Raw genomic sequence first — 17,309 nt, 5'->3', positions numbered from 1 at the left:
CTAACCTACTTCATAAATAGAGCAAGGACGCTGACTTTCCAAAATGTCGGTGGGTGCTTATCAATGGTGGAGTGTAGTATATGTTTTATGGGGAGTCTCAATATTGTTTAAAATGATTTATAATCTTTTATGAACATTGCCTGTGTCATGCAGATCTGTGCTGTGATAAAGTAAAATATACCACTACTATAAGCATACGTTGAATGCCATAGCTTAGTCGGTAAGACAGCTGACTAGAAAGCAACAAAAATGAGATCAGTCTCTTGTTCGAATGTGCTAGGACGAACCCACAGACCCATAGGTGTAACATATGCGATACAGGCCTTGCAGAATTTTTGGGTGTTGGGTACAGGTGTGTGTGTGTGTGTGTGTGTGTGTGTGTGTGTGTGTGTGTGTGTCAATTGATCGTTGTAATGAAAAATTGCTCTGATCTAATCTAACAGTAGATGTCAGGAATTTTTTTGAGAGAATTGGGTTCTATGGGTGGTGGTAGAGGGAAGGGGCCTTCTCTCAATATTAAACAATGGAAAATCCAGTCTGGAAGAATGACAGTATATGAAACAGATAGATTGCTTCTCACCGTATAGCATAGATGTTGAGTCGCAGACCTGCACAACGAAAAGACCACTAAACATGTTAAGCTTTCGGACATAAGACTTTCTTCTGAAGTAGACAACACACACACACACACACACACACACACACACACACACACATTCATGCTAATGCAGCTCACACACACACACACACACACACACACACACACACACACAAGGCAATTGTCTCTGGTTGCTAAGGTCAGACCTGTCGATATTATTTATTATTACTGAGGAATGGGTCATTTTGCTGAGACTGCAGTAACATTGGCTCAGAATCGATGGAGCAAACTGTTGGGCAGCTAGGTAGGTTTCACCGTTCCACACAATTTTGATGAAGCTGCCAGTTATCCATGGTGCCTTGACATTTTGAATCTTGTCTTCTTTGGTGTAAACAGGCGAAAGCATAGTGAATTCCTCCATTTAACCCGCCGCTGGTGCATTCATGCTGTATTCACAAGTAACTGTGTATCTGTGACTGGAATAAGCTTTTATGTAACTATGCCCTCTGTAGTGATAACACAGATTTTTGATATTGGATTGATGATTCTTCTTTAATTAATTAGCGGAAAAATGCTGATTACATAGATGATATATTCTGTGTTGTGGTATCCAAGTGAAACCTGTCCTGTTTGATGTTTTGTGGCAGTCAAATTTCTACAGATACCTTAACCCATGGTGTCTGCAGAGTTGTAGGTTTCATTGTGGCACATCAAATGACTCACAGAAATGCAATGTTCTTAAGCAGATTTGTTGGATTGGAGACTAGTATGTCACTGGTGATCTACAAGACACTTGTGAAGGGTATATGTTCTTTTGTCCTGTGTAAGACTTGTTGCATTTATCAGGAATCCTATAAATTCTTGGTCTGTGTGGTTGCTATGTTATCTTTGCTAGAGCTCAAAACCTCTGAAGTTTTGGCTGGAAGGAGAAAACATTATTTGAACTTAGTGTATCCTAATTACTCTACTTATTCTAGTGGAAACTTTCCGATTCGTGACTGACAGGCTGTTGTCGTGAAACTCTTATCATTAACTTCTTCCTTGTGGTTTATATGTATTGGTAGCACCCTCTTTATCTGATAGCACAAATTTAGTTTGAAGATGTTACGATTCTGTTTGCAGGTTATCTGTGTTTGAAAGGCTTTGAGCTCCATGTACCATTGTCTGGAGAATGGTCGTTGTCTGTCAGTAATGCTAGTTGATCACATGCGAGTATGAATTATCAGTGTACTTTAGATGCACCACATGCCCGATAGTACTGTGATCTGATACTCTTATGTTACACCAAGACTTGTAAAAAGGGCATGCAGCCACATTCTTCCATCTCCATTGTGAATATTATGTTACAATGTATCAAATTAAGAAGATGTAAAAACCACTGCGACCATCCTTACTATAAAATCTACCTGTACATGTGTCATTAACATTTCATGAAAATACAATGGGTTTTAAAAATAATGATCCGAGTGCCTGTTTCACAAAGCCCTTCATAAAAAGTTTTACCATTGTGTGGAACAAGTGTGATACATAAAGTCCATTGTTAAATATAAAATTTGTAATGAGAGGTGATGAAATGGTAGGCCAGAATTTGAGGTACTTGATATTTGATGGTAAAAGAAAATTCTATAGACCTACTTGATGTATCTACTCAAACACCAACTTCTGCCACTTCAGAAGTTAGTATTTCTCTTGCCAACTGACAATCTACAAATCTCAAAATGGGATCCCGTACTCTTGGTACCATTAACATGACCAATCATAACAGAAATTAAAGATTCTCACATTTAACACAACAATGAAACACAGGATGTACCAAAACTCAGTACTTAATTTTCTTATTGTTACTAATAAGATAAGTGTTCTTTTACTTGCAGTACTTGTTGATTAATGTCATACTGCATTCTATTATTGAATATCCCGTGTTGAAAAAGCTAGGACCAGGATATTCAGAAAATTGAAATTAATATTACACACTTTTTGCTGTAGATGCAGTTGCAATATATTCAAAACTTTTTCTGTTATAACACCAAAAACTGAGATAGCTTCTTCACATAACATTTAAACTTTCTACAATTTGTCATTACTGAAAAATCCACAAAATTAGTAACAATTTCTGTGATGTGAAAATGAATTAAGTCACACTCCTCATCTCAATTTATACAAACCAAAACCTTACTATTTATCAGTTCATAAAAAGTAGCACATTAATTCATCATCCATGTAGTTTCAATTCTCCTTACCCCCACTCCACTCAACTCTGCTTTAGTCTGTAATGGCTGCGCTGTCCATAATATGTTAAACTCTAACCTCCTTCCTTCCTTCGACTTGACTCCTTCTTCTTCTTCTTCTTCTTCTTTTGATAACCCAGTCCACTCTCAATATTTCTCATCCAGTAGCTCTTGTCCATCACCTGGTGCTGCCCTCTTGTGGATGAATGGAAGTCATCTAATATTCGATTTGCAATTGTCTCTTTCTGTTTCACATGCCTCTTTATTTTTACCAGGGTCACACTCTTGATCACTTGAAAAAAATACTTTATTTAACGGGTTCCTCTTCAGCTACACTTTTCGAATAGTGTGTTCCAAACTTCACCTTGACTATACAAGTATTGACCTGAAGGAATGATTATGTTTCATTGTCCGCCCCACCGTAGCTGAGTGGACAGCACGCTGACTTGTCATGTTGCGTGGGGGGGGGGTTGATTCCCATTTGGGTTGGAGATTTTCTCCACTCAGGGACTGAGTGTTTGTGTAGTCTCCATCATCACCATTTCATCCTCATCGATGTGCAAGTCGCTGAAGAGTGATGTCACCTCAAAAGACTTGAACCAGGCGATCAGGTCTACCCGCCGGGAGGCCCTCGCCACACGATGTTTCATTACATTGCATGGAAAGCTACTGAAGCTTCCTCAGCAGTGAGACGATTTTCTTCTTCTTTTGCAGTGACACTATTCTCATGTTTTGTGCAAAAAGACATCATACTTTGTGACAAAGTTATGCTTGAAACTGCTAACTTGTGTTTATTAACGTTAATGTATTGCAGAACATCATATTGACTCCCATTGTAGACTCAAGAAGTACTTTTACACAATGTGCAAAATAAGTTATCGCTTTACTATTCTAATTTCAGAAATGGAAACTTGCTTTAGTCAGTAAATATGTACTTTCTTTTTGGCATTTATATGAAATGTTTGCAATGTGCAACATCAAGTAAGGTTAGATGTGACTCTTTAAATCCATTAAAACCACATATTTAAATATGGTGAGCTGAAGCAATAGGCAATGCACAAAGAAAGTGGAAGTGATGAACTGCTTGCCATGTGAAAGCTTTTAAGTAGTACCAACAAAAGGATTTCAAAAATCATCCCTGGTTTAGTTTGGTTTAATCAACAGGGGTATTTTCTTTATTCTTTGGGTATGACCACGTTTATTCTCCTTTCAGTTATGCTACATCTCTCTTGAAAATGCACCTTTCAAAATATAAGGGACAGTTAATGAGAAACAGGACAGTATATGCCCTGGTATGTATTTTGTCAGGACAAGGGAACACTTGAGCTAAAATAAAGGATGATCTGATAAAATACAGGACATCTTCACACAGTGCCAGATATTATCTCCAGGCAAAATTTGCACACAGGCAAAGTCACTTAAAACAGAAATCTTACTAAACTGTACAATCTACTCCAAAAATGGCAGCTTACTAGATACACAGGAAGCATATACAAATAAAATAAAGAAGAAAAAATTACATTTACCTTTACATAAAAAATACATTTATCTCTATATAAAAAGAAATTTGCATTGGCAGCTTCACATACACGTTTCTGCAACACTTATATACTCGTACAACATGACTTCTCAATTACTAGCTTCACATTTCTTTTTTTAATTTTGCTTTTCATATGCACAAAAACTAGTCCAAAGTGCGTAAAGGAAGTTGATTTCAGTAATATGCATGTTCGTCCAGTTATCTTCAATTACTTCATCTAAAAGACACTTGCACTACAAAACCATATTTCAGTGCACTTCAAAACAGCCATGCCCTCATTTGCAACCTATGGCAACAAGGAATCTGTTGTTTAGCTCTCACTGATTGCCTTGGTTCACTGGTCACTTCTTAAATTTTTCAGTTGTTGTTGTACATAATGGAACAGAGAAAAAATCAAAAAGAAAAATGTAATTTATGTTTGCTTGCACAAGACACACAGAACAAATTCAGCAAAAATGCTTCCCCATACCAATTCTACTCCTACATTAATACTTTTGAGAAGTCAGGAATTGTTAATAGTCAGCAACAACATGATTTCAGTGGATATTGTTTATTGTCAACCATTTCCATTAATTTTCATTATACCAACACATTTTTTCATTTACATAACTATTCATTTTAACTCTTATATTTTTCTTATATCCATCAGGTTCGCAGTCGGAACATCTCAAAAGTTATCTTACCCCTTGCTGTAAATAAGTACTGTTCGGCATAATGAATATGAACGGTTGTGAAATGAATATGGATGTGCAGAACTGAAAACATTCATATTCAGTCCACAACTGTTTAGTACACATACAAAATTTTCAACTTCTTATCAAAGGCATTTGAAACTTAATACCCATGTTGTGGAGATAATGAGTTGCAGATAGGCACAACAAAAAGCCTTAGCAAATATGCGTTTTATATATAGCTTGAGACACACAGCCCGTAAAAATTTTATTACTGGTGTGGTCTCCATCCACTTTCATTTACCTATGTACCTGTAAACCGATAAACAGCTTGCCTCCTCTGATCAAAATCCATTTCAAAAAGTAATGGAGACAGTAAATAAAGTTTTTAAAGTATATGAAGTTCCAGTTTGAAGTTTTCTATTCACAACAATATTAATTTTATGAATAGATTTTCCATAATAATCACTGTCCATTTGCTGACAATAGTTTTACACTATGACAATTCATCAATCTTAACATTCTAATTTTCATAAAATAATCTAGGGCATACCCACATTCTTTTAAATAAAACATAATTTTTCCCATATATGACCATAATTCATTAATAAAGCATAATAATTCCTTAAATACAGTCAGTATTCAAACATATTACTCTCTATTGAAGTAGGAAGAACATGAATATGAAACACATTAAATGTTGTTACTATCAGAAGTACTTTCTATTTTGAAACTGTAAATTTCAACTTCATTTCAGAAAACTTGAGATTACTTTTCACTTTCCAGTAATACATGTGAATAAATTTTCCATGTTATAGTGATATTATTCTGAATAAAGTTTAGCACTTGTGCCCTTATTACTGAATGGAGAGAGAACAGAATGACAGAAGAAGGTAACATGGGAAGATGAAATGCAGAAGAATAAAAAACAGAAAATAGTTCAGTACCTTGTGATAGCCAGATAAATATCTTGAAAAGGATTCATGAACCCCTTAGGGCTCACATACTAATGTTCATTCAAATCGCCGTCGCCTTTTGCATCATCTGTTTCTATTAAAGAAATGATATTTGCATGTACTTGTGATACATCTTTCCCTCAAAATTTTAACAAAATAAAGCATTGACACACAAACCATTTTCCTTTTAACACATTTCTTTGCAACTTTGCATGTAAACCTACTGCCTTGTATGCTGTACACATATTACCCCACATTATAATTTCCAGTATCCTCAAACAGTTAACAAAATAATAATGATTTCCAATACCAGTAAAGTTAAATAGAACTCTGTCATTATGAGACAGAATCAACATCATGAAACTTTCGTCATTTACCTTACAGATGTTTTCAATATGTCCATCTGCTAACTCCTTACGTTTGCTGTCATACTCCTTCTTTAGTAACATTAAATGGGTTCTCTTCCACATTTTGTTACTTTCAGCAGCATATAAGCCTACATTAGGTGGAATCTTCTCAACGACAGAACTATCTGTCTCTTTACTTGACTTTTTTTTGTACAAGTAAATTACTGTCCTCACATAATGATTCCTGTATTTGGGTGTTCTTTACTTTAAAGATTCACATCCTCTTTAGACAAACCAGTAGTTTCTAATTTAACCAGTCCCATATATTCCTCATCCCATATATCAAATATATTTTTGCATGGTCTCTTTGCACTAACATACCTTCTACTTTCTTTTAATTCAAACACCTTACCATTACTATTTTGTACTACACATGTACTGTTCACTCTGTCTCTGTTTACTAAATCATCTTTCTGCTTTATCATTTTACACAACCTTTCATTAGCTTTTTCAATTTTGTCCACTACATTGTACATCTTCTAATTGATTGCTGCAGCATTTGCATCATTAAATGTTGTTTCCTCTTCACACAGCTCCCCACTTATAAGCTTTCCATTATTGACACAGTTTTGCTTCCTATTAAATTACTTTCCAATCACCACTAATCAAACAATATTATTCCAAGATCAGGTTTGAGTCATGGGCTAAGTATTACTAAACCCCATAGCCACCATGTAATGGAATATTTGTTGGCAAAAAAATCCTATAGAACAACTTGATACAACCACCCAAACAACAAGTGTCAAGAATACTTTTTCAGTACTTTCACAAGCTAGTCCACTTCATGCCACAACAAGTAGCATTTTATATCAAAAGTTGCAAGCCTGTTAAACTTTCACAGGATCAAGGTGACATTATTTGTATGATGTGAAGTGACATAATGGTTAGGGCATTGAACTTTTATTTGAGAGGAACTTCATTCAACCATCCAGCAACAAAGATTTAGATTTCTCATGGTTTATTTAAATTATATGAGACAAATGTTTTGGTTCATATGAAAATGATGTGACATGTTTCTGTCCCCATCTTTTTACAGTCTGAGCTTGTTCTCCATCTATAGTGATAATGCTATTGACAAGATGTTAAGCCATAATCTTCCTGTTCGTCTGGTGAGGTTAGGTGTATGTATTTTATTTATTTATTCACCAGACCCATGAACATTAGAGTTGGCTGTTTCCTGTCATGGTAGAAATTTCTCCTGCTTCAGATACATTGCTGTTTAAAGTGATATGTAGTTATTGCATCTGAAACTCTTAATGATGACATATTAACTGACTGAAAACAGTTGATGAGCCACCAATCTATTACTGTTTACTAATAACATTTGGCTATGTGTAATTTCTTTGTTGCTCTGCATGCATATTTGTAACTTAGTTGCAGCTTAGTTGAACGATTCAGGCGTTTACAGGATATATATCTTTAGTGCAGGGTCGTAAGGATGTAAGTCACTTTTTGGTCAATTATGGTTTGTTAAATGACAATGACAAGGAAAACCCAAGCTTTAGTGTGGTATAAAGGGCTTACATCAGGGTGCAAAACAAGGCCTACTAAATCAAATGGGCACTGTGCCTTAAGTCATATTTGCTAACGTTTGTTTTGAATTAAGGGCTTATGTCGACTTATGCCCTTAGTATCAGCAGTGTATTATAAGCTGAATAAGTTTTATGTTGACGTATGCCCTTAGTAACACACAAGGTACCATTTTAGGCCCCTTACTTTTTCTTGTGTATGTCAGTGACCTTTCATCAGTAACATTACCAGAAGCCAAGTTTGTTTTGTTTGCCGATGATACAAACATTGCAATAAATAGCAAATCAAGTGTAGATCAGCTAATAAAATATTTGTGGACATTAATCACTGGTTCCTAGCCAATTCTTTGTCACTAAACTTGGAAAAAACACACTTCATGCAGTTCAAAAATTGTAAGGGGTGTCCCACAAGTATATGCCTAACATATGATGACAAGCAGATAGAAGAAGTGGACAGTGTTAAATTCTTGGGATTACAGCTTGATAATAAATTCAACTGGGAGGAGCACACCACAGAACTGCTGAAGCGTCTTAACAAATCTCTATTTGCAATGTGAATTGTCAGACATAGGGGATATAAAAATGAAAAAGCTGGCATACTATGCTTACTTTCATTCCCTAATGCCATATGGAATTATTTTTTGGAGTAATTCATCAAGCCAAGCTAAAGTTTTCCGGGCACAAAAACGTGCAGTAAGAATTATATGTGGTGTGAACTCAAGAACATCCTGCAGAAGCCTGTTTAGGGAACTATATTTATTCCTTAATGAAATTTGTCATTAAAAATATCACTTTTTCAAACTAACAGCTCAATTCATGGAATCAATACTAGAAATAAGAATAATCTTCACAAGGATCTAAAGTCACTTAGTCTTGTACAAAAAGGTGTGCATTATTCAGGAACACACATTTTCAATAACTTGCCAGCAGCCATAAAAAGCTTAACAACCAATGAAATTAAGTTTAAAAGAAGCCTAAAGGATTTATTGGTGGCCAACTCCTTCTACTCAATTGAAGAATTTCTCAGTTGAACCAACTGATAACTTCTGCACAATTTAGTACAGTAATGTGTTCATTGTAAATATGTGTGTGTGTGTGTGTGTGTGTGTGTGTGTGTGTGTGTGTGTGTGTGTGTGTTTAAGTAAGTAGAGTCTAACTTATGCACCATTTCAGTGCAAAATAAGTATTATAGTAGTTGTATTACACATTTATTATCTTATAAATAAATAAAAAGACTTCTTTTATTTTACATTCAGTGCATTAGTATTTGTAAAATGATTCTTTCATATAGCATTCATTCAAAAATGGTCATTCCACTTGGGACCTGTGGAATGGTACATTAGATTATTTGTTTGCGTTGTAAATATTTGTCATGTATTGTTGCTTTTCTGACATGTTCTACATCCTGGAGGACCTCCTCACTATGGATCAATTGGAATGAAAATAAATCTAATCTAATCTAAAACATTATTAATTTATATTTGGTATTTGGTAATCTTTCCCCGTTTTGGCAATACTGTATTATTTGGGAAGTTTGTGCTATAAATATGTGCATTGTTGTTGCATTGTGAAAGAGGGAAGATTTAACATTCACTGATTATTGAATGTGTTCGATAGTGTTTACCCGTGGGAGGGAAATGGTTCATTCACTGCAGAAACAGACTGGCATTAACACAAGTAAGTGGATTGTTAAACTGATATAGTAGCTTCCATTTTACAAGACTAAATAAACTGTAGTCATATAGACCGCTTTATAAAAGTTGTGTCAAATTGCACTTCTTGTAAAACTACAGAAACAATAATTGAGGATACTGAATACAAAACACTGCTAATTTCTACAAAATATATTATTGTTTATTTTTAGATGAAAGCAGTGATAACAATTTAATATTTACTTCACCATTATCCGAACACAATGAAATACGGTGTATAATGGAGGGAGCCCCTGACAAACCATCAATGAACAAACTAGCATCTTCACTGTCAGATATTTTGGATTATGATTGTGACTGTCATCAAGACAAGATATATGTACCAGGTTCAGAAAGTCAGAGCTGCCTAGATGATGAAATAATAATGAGAAGAAAAAGTCATGTTACTAAAAAACTAAAAGTCCTTCTTGATGATTCAGATCAGCAGCAAGAATACATTGCACAAAATATTCCTGCGAACCCTATGGTGGAGACATCTCTTTCAAGGTATGGAATTGAGCAGCCTTCTACAAGCAATGACAATGGTGAAGGTATGGCTATTCAGTATCGTTGGGTTAGAGCACTGCGCAAAGAACGAGCTGTTCTTCTACATACTGGACAGTCGTACATTAATGTTAGTGGGAAGGGAGTACGTGCTTGAAAGATGAAACCTCTTAAATAGTGCAAAAATAGATGTTTTTTCATACTGGAAAATGATATTCCCAAAACAATTTTTTCGGGATACTGGGGTCTCGGTATCAATGTTAAAAGAGTTGCATTTATAGCAAAGCATGTTACTACTGAACATGTGGCAACCAGGAGACCAGAAAGGAAACATGTTCTAGAAACAGGAATATTACCCGTGAATAATGTTTTGAAATCAATGGTCAAAGGAAACCTGTATGCAAACACTGTTCCCTCAGCACACTGGATGAGCATGAGAAATTTGTTAGACACGCCATTAAAAATAAAAGATGAAGCGCTACTGGAGTACCCCCCCAGTAAAGGGCATGGGAAACATACTCTGAAACGTAAGATGAGTGAGGAAGAATTGAATGAAGTAAGAGCTCATTTATTGTCTTTCCCTTCGTATGACAATCGTTACACCAGAAGGAGCAATGACAAGAGATATCTCACTTCTCATCTGAATTTGCAAATTATGTACCAGTTATACACAGAGAACAAAGCAAAACCTGTATCCAGATTTATCTACGAAAGGGAATTTCATGCCTTGAAACCCTCCTTCAAAAAACCTGAAGTAGATATATGCCACAAATGTGACGTCTTACATATGAAAATAGAAGTTGCAAAAGAAACCGGTAATGCAGCAGATCTACAAAATTACTCGGCCGAACAAAAACTATATCAAGAGGCAGCTGACTTTGCTTATTTATCAAAAGCAAAAGACAATGATATGTGTAAGCAAGATGATTCTAAAAAAAACATTTCAGCTTTTATCTGCAGCAATGCCTTCCTACACCATGCCTTGGTTCTTCTGTAGCTTTCTACAAATGTCAGCTGTGGACATTTAATTTGACAGTACATGACAATTGTAGAAGACAATCCACCAACTATGTGGCATGAAGCTTTAGCTGGTGGGGTAGGAAATGAAATTGCTTTTTGCTTATACATGCATTTGGCTACACATGTGGGGGTCAAAATAAAAACTCACATATTGCAGCAATGTTCATTAAGGCTTTGAGAGACTTCCATCACATCAAGGTCATCAATCATAAATGCCTAGTTGCTGGACAGAAGCACATGGAATGTGACATCAACCATTCCATGATAGAGAAACAGAGGAAAAAATGCAAGGTTTCAATTTACTATCCTCATGATTTGTACCAGTTGCCAAGGAGCACTGGCAAAAAACTACAATTAAATGTTATTTAATTAAACCAAGATCAGTTTTATGACTTTGCTGGACTGCTCAAATCTAGTTTGATTTCTAGAAAGAAAAACACAGATTGAGAACATTACTCATGGCATGCTGTTCAATGGCTCCAGTATACTAACAATGAAGGAATGGTCAACTACAAGAATTCCTTGGGTGATGAACCTTTCAAGATGTTGAGTTTCAGAAGAAGGGGCAGGCCATCAGTGGACCAAGTGGAAAGGAAATACAAATCACTCATGTCTGTATCCAGTGAAAAGGAGGAGGATTTACTTGACCTACTGCCTCTTACACCACCAGTGTTTCATAACTTTTATAAAAGTCTTCCTACAGATCGTGATACAATTACACAAGATCCAGATCTAACTGAAATTGACTAGGAGTAGCATTCTTGTCATATCCTGTTTGATTTATTTATAACATCAGGCTGATTTCTGGAATAACTGAATCCACAATATTGTTCTTGTTCATAAAATTCATAATGTGTTGTTATAGAAATATTTACACAGTATGTACTTCCTCGTTTAATATTTAGTGTGCCTCATATAATGTTGTCTGAATGTGGTAATAATTTGCAAATAAAGTTGTTTCATGTCACAGTCATTAAGGTCATAAAATTATTATGGAATGGGCTGCAGCACATATCTACATTTACGGGATGAAAAGAGGGGAAAAATAAACTTACGAGCCCAAGGAAATTTGGGCCATAAAATAGGGAATATTTACTATGTAATAATGTGCTGTTAGTTTAAATACATACCTATTTGGATTTTAGAGAGGATTGTGGTCTTTGCTGTAGCTCTCCTAAAAAAAAAAGTTTATAGTTTTGACGTGAGCCCCTTTGACCCTGCACCAAAGATATGCCACAGTCTTACAGCATGTTAGAAGCAACAGTGTTTTTCATTCATTCTTCATCTGTGAAGACTTATTTATTTTTTTTTTTCAGCCAGTGGCATTTCAAGCTCTTCTCTGATACAAAGATTCTCATCAGTCCAGCTTCATATATTGGTTACCAAATAATTTGCATAATGTAACAGCATTCTCCTGTAAAGAGAGAATAATAATTAGAGATTAACATATCTTCTCTAATTGTAAAAATCATAAATTAAAGTAAATTCTTGCTGGGAGACCACAAAGGGTAGCTCAGGATGCTAATTGGAAAGGTTTTCTTTATTGATCATATTGGTGCCTATCCTTCCGAAAGAATATGTGCAGCTGGAAAGGATTTTGATTAGTAGGTATAGAGCATTTTTTATTCTGAAGGAAGGATGAGGGTGAAACTCCTCTTGCAAGTAAAACCAAAAGAATGGCCAACTAGGTATCCATTTGAAGGACAGATTTGTCAATAGTGATTAACACCCTACTTTCCTAAAAGATTGAGAGAGTTAATGTAGGACTTCACCTCACAGACGGGTGATCAGAAACCATTCACTACCATTTCTTCTTTCATTGCTGGCCATATCTTCGACTGGAATATCACTCTACCACCAGGAATCAAACTAGCTCACTTCCGGTCAGCAGCCTCCCCTCTATTGTCAATCAAAAATCTCAGCCATGGAGGTAACCTTTTTTAACTGTAAGAGATTATAGCACAGCTGACAATGTGATAGAATTGCTGTGTATTTGGACTATTTTTTCATCTTTCTGTCTCACTAGACAGGCCTTACATAAGCTCCTGCTTCAAGCCAGAAAATATTTTACAGTTACTGTTAGGTTCACTAACTTACATTACATCTGATGAATCTCATTTTCTTATAAAAGTTTTGACTGCAACCTGAAGAGGAACTGCACTGCTTCCACCACCTCTGTATCCAACTGCACTGTCACATCCAACTTCCCGTGGAAATTGAAAAGAACTTTGAACTGATTTACTTAGGTTGTTAAAGGACTTACAGTTTATCATGTACTTCAAAACAGAGCGTAAAGGATGTACTACTCTTTCTTGATATGAAAGAGTGTAATAAGCTTACTGACATCCCTCCCAAGCAGAACAATTGTACACTGTGTGTATTAACCATGAAGCCATATGTTACAAATGATGCAGGAATCTAGAGTTCTAACTGTGTAAAGTACATTATATGTTTAGAGACAATAGCTTTTAGAAAAGAACAGTTCTAAGAAGGGTGGTGAATGACCTGCACAAGCAGAAATGCTTCAGGAAAAAAGAAGAAGAAGAAGAAGAAGAAGAAGAAGAAGAATTGTGGCAACGTGTCAAAAAGCCAACGGCAAGGAGCAGTTGGAGTAAAAGCACCTCCATTATCCCACATGCAGGGAATTGGTGAACATGTGGGAAACATTCTCCACCAATTGGTTATTAGGTCAGTCTATCAAAGCCAGGACTGTACTGAAGGCATGGCGGGACCCCACCAAGGGTGCAGGCAAAGAGGGGGCATAGCTCTGGCAGTTCTGTCAATGACAAAGGGTCACTTCAGTATGGCTCTGTTCAAAGCATAAACAAAGCCAGAGGTGTATTCACCTCCATGAAAGATGCTGTTGACAAGATACACATGGGAGGAATCTATGAAGTCAGCTGTTCATGTGGACTAGTATACTAACGAGAAGCACACTGTTTTGTGTGAACATTGTAATGCTTTACTAAGCAGGGCATTGTTGTGCTGTGGAGGGGGGGTATTCAGCTGGGCTACTGTGGGACCTAGGGCCTATAGTAGTCATCAAAGGCACCATGACAGCCATCTATTACATGAATATTATTGCAGGCACCTGCATCCCACCATGCCTGACAGCAATGGCATTGGCTATTAGAACAACTGCCCATGTCGCTTGGCCAGAATTGTGCTACAGTGCGTGTGCGGGCGGGCGGGCGGGCGGGCGGGCGTGCGCGCGTTCACTAACATTGTGGACTTACAGAAAGAGGTTCCTTTTTTTGGATCATCAGTGAAGTGGCTCCCATAAGTGACTGTGAATCCAAGATCTTCATGATAAGGAAATTTGATGTGTTAATTCTCGTGATTTTCTTCGCTTGCCTTCCCCTTTGGAGCTAGGGGAGCCTTGCAGTCAGTTATACTGAACTTTTACAGTATTTTCTTCTCATACAGTTCTTATTCCAGAAATATTCATCATCTGTCCTAATTATTTGTATCCGCTGGTATATATCTGGATTTTATACCACAGACGTTTCAAAGTTCTTCTCAAGTTTCTTCAACATGATTCCCATTTTCTCCAAACTTGTCCTGTAATTATTCCATCACCCACATGCTATGTACAGCTATGTACATTTCTTCAGCTATGTTTCTAGATATGCGCTGATCTGACTACAAGTTCTTCTGTTTTTAGGAAACCTGTATTTACTTTATAGGCAATGTCATTTGATTCTTCACTAGCAACGGGAGTTTCCTTTGAAGTTTCTTTTGTCACTCATACAAGACATACTGATACAATACTTCTTCTTTGTGCATCAGACAATCTGTAGACATATGGAATATAACCAGCCAAAAATGTGTGATTTATTTCTGTCTTCAAATTTCTTCAAATAGTGTAGATTTTTTGTAAAAACTCCGAAAGTTTGAAGTCTTGACAGTTCTGATCTTCTCCCAAAATACTTTTCAACAGGTGTGACACGTTGATGGTAGTTGGGCTTCTATTGATTAACTTGTAAGTTTAAGCATGTCTTTTCCCCATAGCTCTTTCTTCAGTTGCTGCAAAGATCATAGCTCGCGCGTTGTTCGTTATTGTTAAATTTAGTTGCTCTTCTTCCCCATTGAGTTGGAATACTATATTCTAGGACCAGTGATGGCTGCTGTATAAGAGGAAAAGAGCATGTAAACACCCTAATCTTTGACAACTTGCAGAGTTACTTTTCTTTGAATGTTGTTAAACCTAACATAGATGCTGCAATCTGAAAGATATAGCACTTAAATATATTGCACTTCAGCTCCTCTAGACTCCGTGAAAATTGGCATCAGCATCGCAAACACATCTTCAGTTGTGCACATTTTAAGGAGCTTTTGTGCATGTGCAAATCGCGTGATGTAATTGCCTTACAGCCCAAATGCAAACAGATTTTATAAACTACGTGCACAGTTCATGATGTGCACAGCTAGCCCTTGTCACTCAACTAGAAGTTCACATGAGTGCCACCAGGTGGTAGTGCACTGCAGCAAACTTTATAACCCTGTTCACTCGGCATAAATCCTGCTAGATGATAGCACACTCCTCATATATGTTAATTCACTCATTATGAACTGTAGTAAAATTAGATTGGACATCAGTGTATGATAAAGTTGTACTGACAGTAAACCTATCTTGTGGGTTTCTGAATGAGTTGTGGTATATTAAGCATGCATTTTATCATACAGTAATCCGCTAGAAGCACTCAGAATCATAAGGGCCTAAAGCACATCACCATCCATTGTGAAATTATAGCATTTATTCATGCTTCAGAAATATGTTGATCTTCTGGTGAGTCACATTTACCTCTGCTGTAGGCCCACATTGTATATATGAAAATTACGAAAAACTGTATCACTGATTTTTCTGATACTCATTTAAATGTGTGATTGATGGCAGTGTGCTTTAGACTTTATGGATCTCAGTGCCTCATTTGTGTTCTACTCAAGTTACCATGTTGGTAGACATTACTACTTGAATTTAATCATTTCCACAAATGGCACTTTGTTTCGGGAATTGGTTGTTTACTGTGCGGGGATTGGCATCCATGTGCAGTATAAACATAGACTATGTTGATTGTATTTTAAATGCCAACAGAAAAGTAAAGTTGTGAGGACAGGGCATGGGAAGTGCATAGGTAGTTCAGTTGGTAAGAGCACTTGCCTGCAGAAGGCAAAGGCCCCGAGTACAAGTCTCAGTCTGGCACATAGTTTTAATCTGGCAGGAAGGTTCATATTAGCGTACACTGTGCTGCAGTGTGAAAATCTCATTCTGGGAACAGAAAAGTAAATTATCATTAAAAGTTAGCAGCAAAGGAACTAGGGCCTCTGAGAACATATCCGTTCATTGAGAGAGTGACAAAATTGAGTAAATGTAACTATAAGTAAACATTTAACAAGGAAGTGTACATTTAGCACAAGTTGTTGTGTGGGTGCAGCATAAGAATATCTGATTTTCAGCCCAGAGGTAACTTTGTGAACTAATACATCTGTTCAGATGTTGTGCATTTGTTAAAAAAATTGGAAAAAGCGTGAAAACTCCCACTTACACAAAAATGTGAAATGGAGAGTTGTGAAAGCTTACATATTATTTCATTATTGCCCTAAACTATTCTTAATTATGTACAAAACAACAAAATTCCACAAAAAATTCTTTCTTTTGTCAGGTAAGTTATGCATATTATTATTATTATTATTATTATTATTATTATTATTATTGGCAGTGGCTGTAGTATAAACTTGTTGATAAACACAAGTGCTATACAGTGAAAACTATTAATTCCACACTTTCTAATTTATCTGAATCCAAAAGTTTGTGAACACCCAGAATGTATACTCTTAAGCCACAAGTGTCTAGTACAATTGCTTTTCCTACACAACAATTCTTAAACCCATGACTGGTGTTCTTGTCACCACCATCACATCTTATTTTTAATACTTTGAGATTGAACTGATTTTCACTTTCCAACACACATTTCCATATGAATCTTTCAACCTCTGACCTATATCTTAATGAATGAGAGAAATCATCTAATACTGTCATGTATCTGTATATCCATTAAGTGTGGGAGATCTCTCTCTCTCTCCCTCTCCCTCTCTCTCTCCCTCTCGCCCCCCCTCCCCCCCCCCCCCCCCAACATATCAATATATATTATTTGGATTGGTCTT

The 17,309-nt window shown here is 36.3% G+C and overlaps 1 long non-coding RNA gene across 1 annotated transcript in view; it reads right to left on the bottom strand.

The window, feature by feature from the left end:
* Positions 1 to 2,592: 2,592 nt before the first annotated feature.
* Positions 2,593 to 17,309, bottom strand: part of LOC126253510 (uncharacterized) — a 104,804-nt gene continuing 90,087 nt past the window's right edge. The window contains exons 2-3 of the long non-coding RNA XR_007545988.1: positions 12,275 to 12,558; positions 2,593 to 4,713 (exon numbers count right to left, since the gene is read on the bottom strand). This is a non-coding gene — a long non-coding RNA (uncharacterized LOC126253510). The remainder of the gene's footprint in view (positions 4,714 to 12,274; positions 12,559 to 17,309) is intronic.

This window comes from Schistocerca nitens, chromosome 4, assembly GCF_023898315.1.
Source record: "Schistocerca nitens isolate TAMUIC-IGC-003100 chromosome 4, iqSchNite1.1, whole genome shotgun sequence".
NCBI lineage: Eukaryota > Metazoa > Arthropoda > Insecta > Orthoptera > Acrididae > Schistocerca > Schistocerca nitens.
This window is presented reverse-complemented; position numbering and strand designations above follow the sequence as displayed.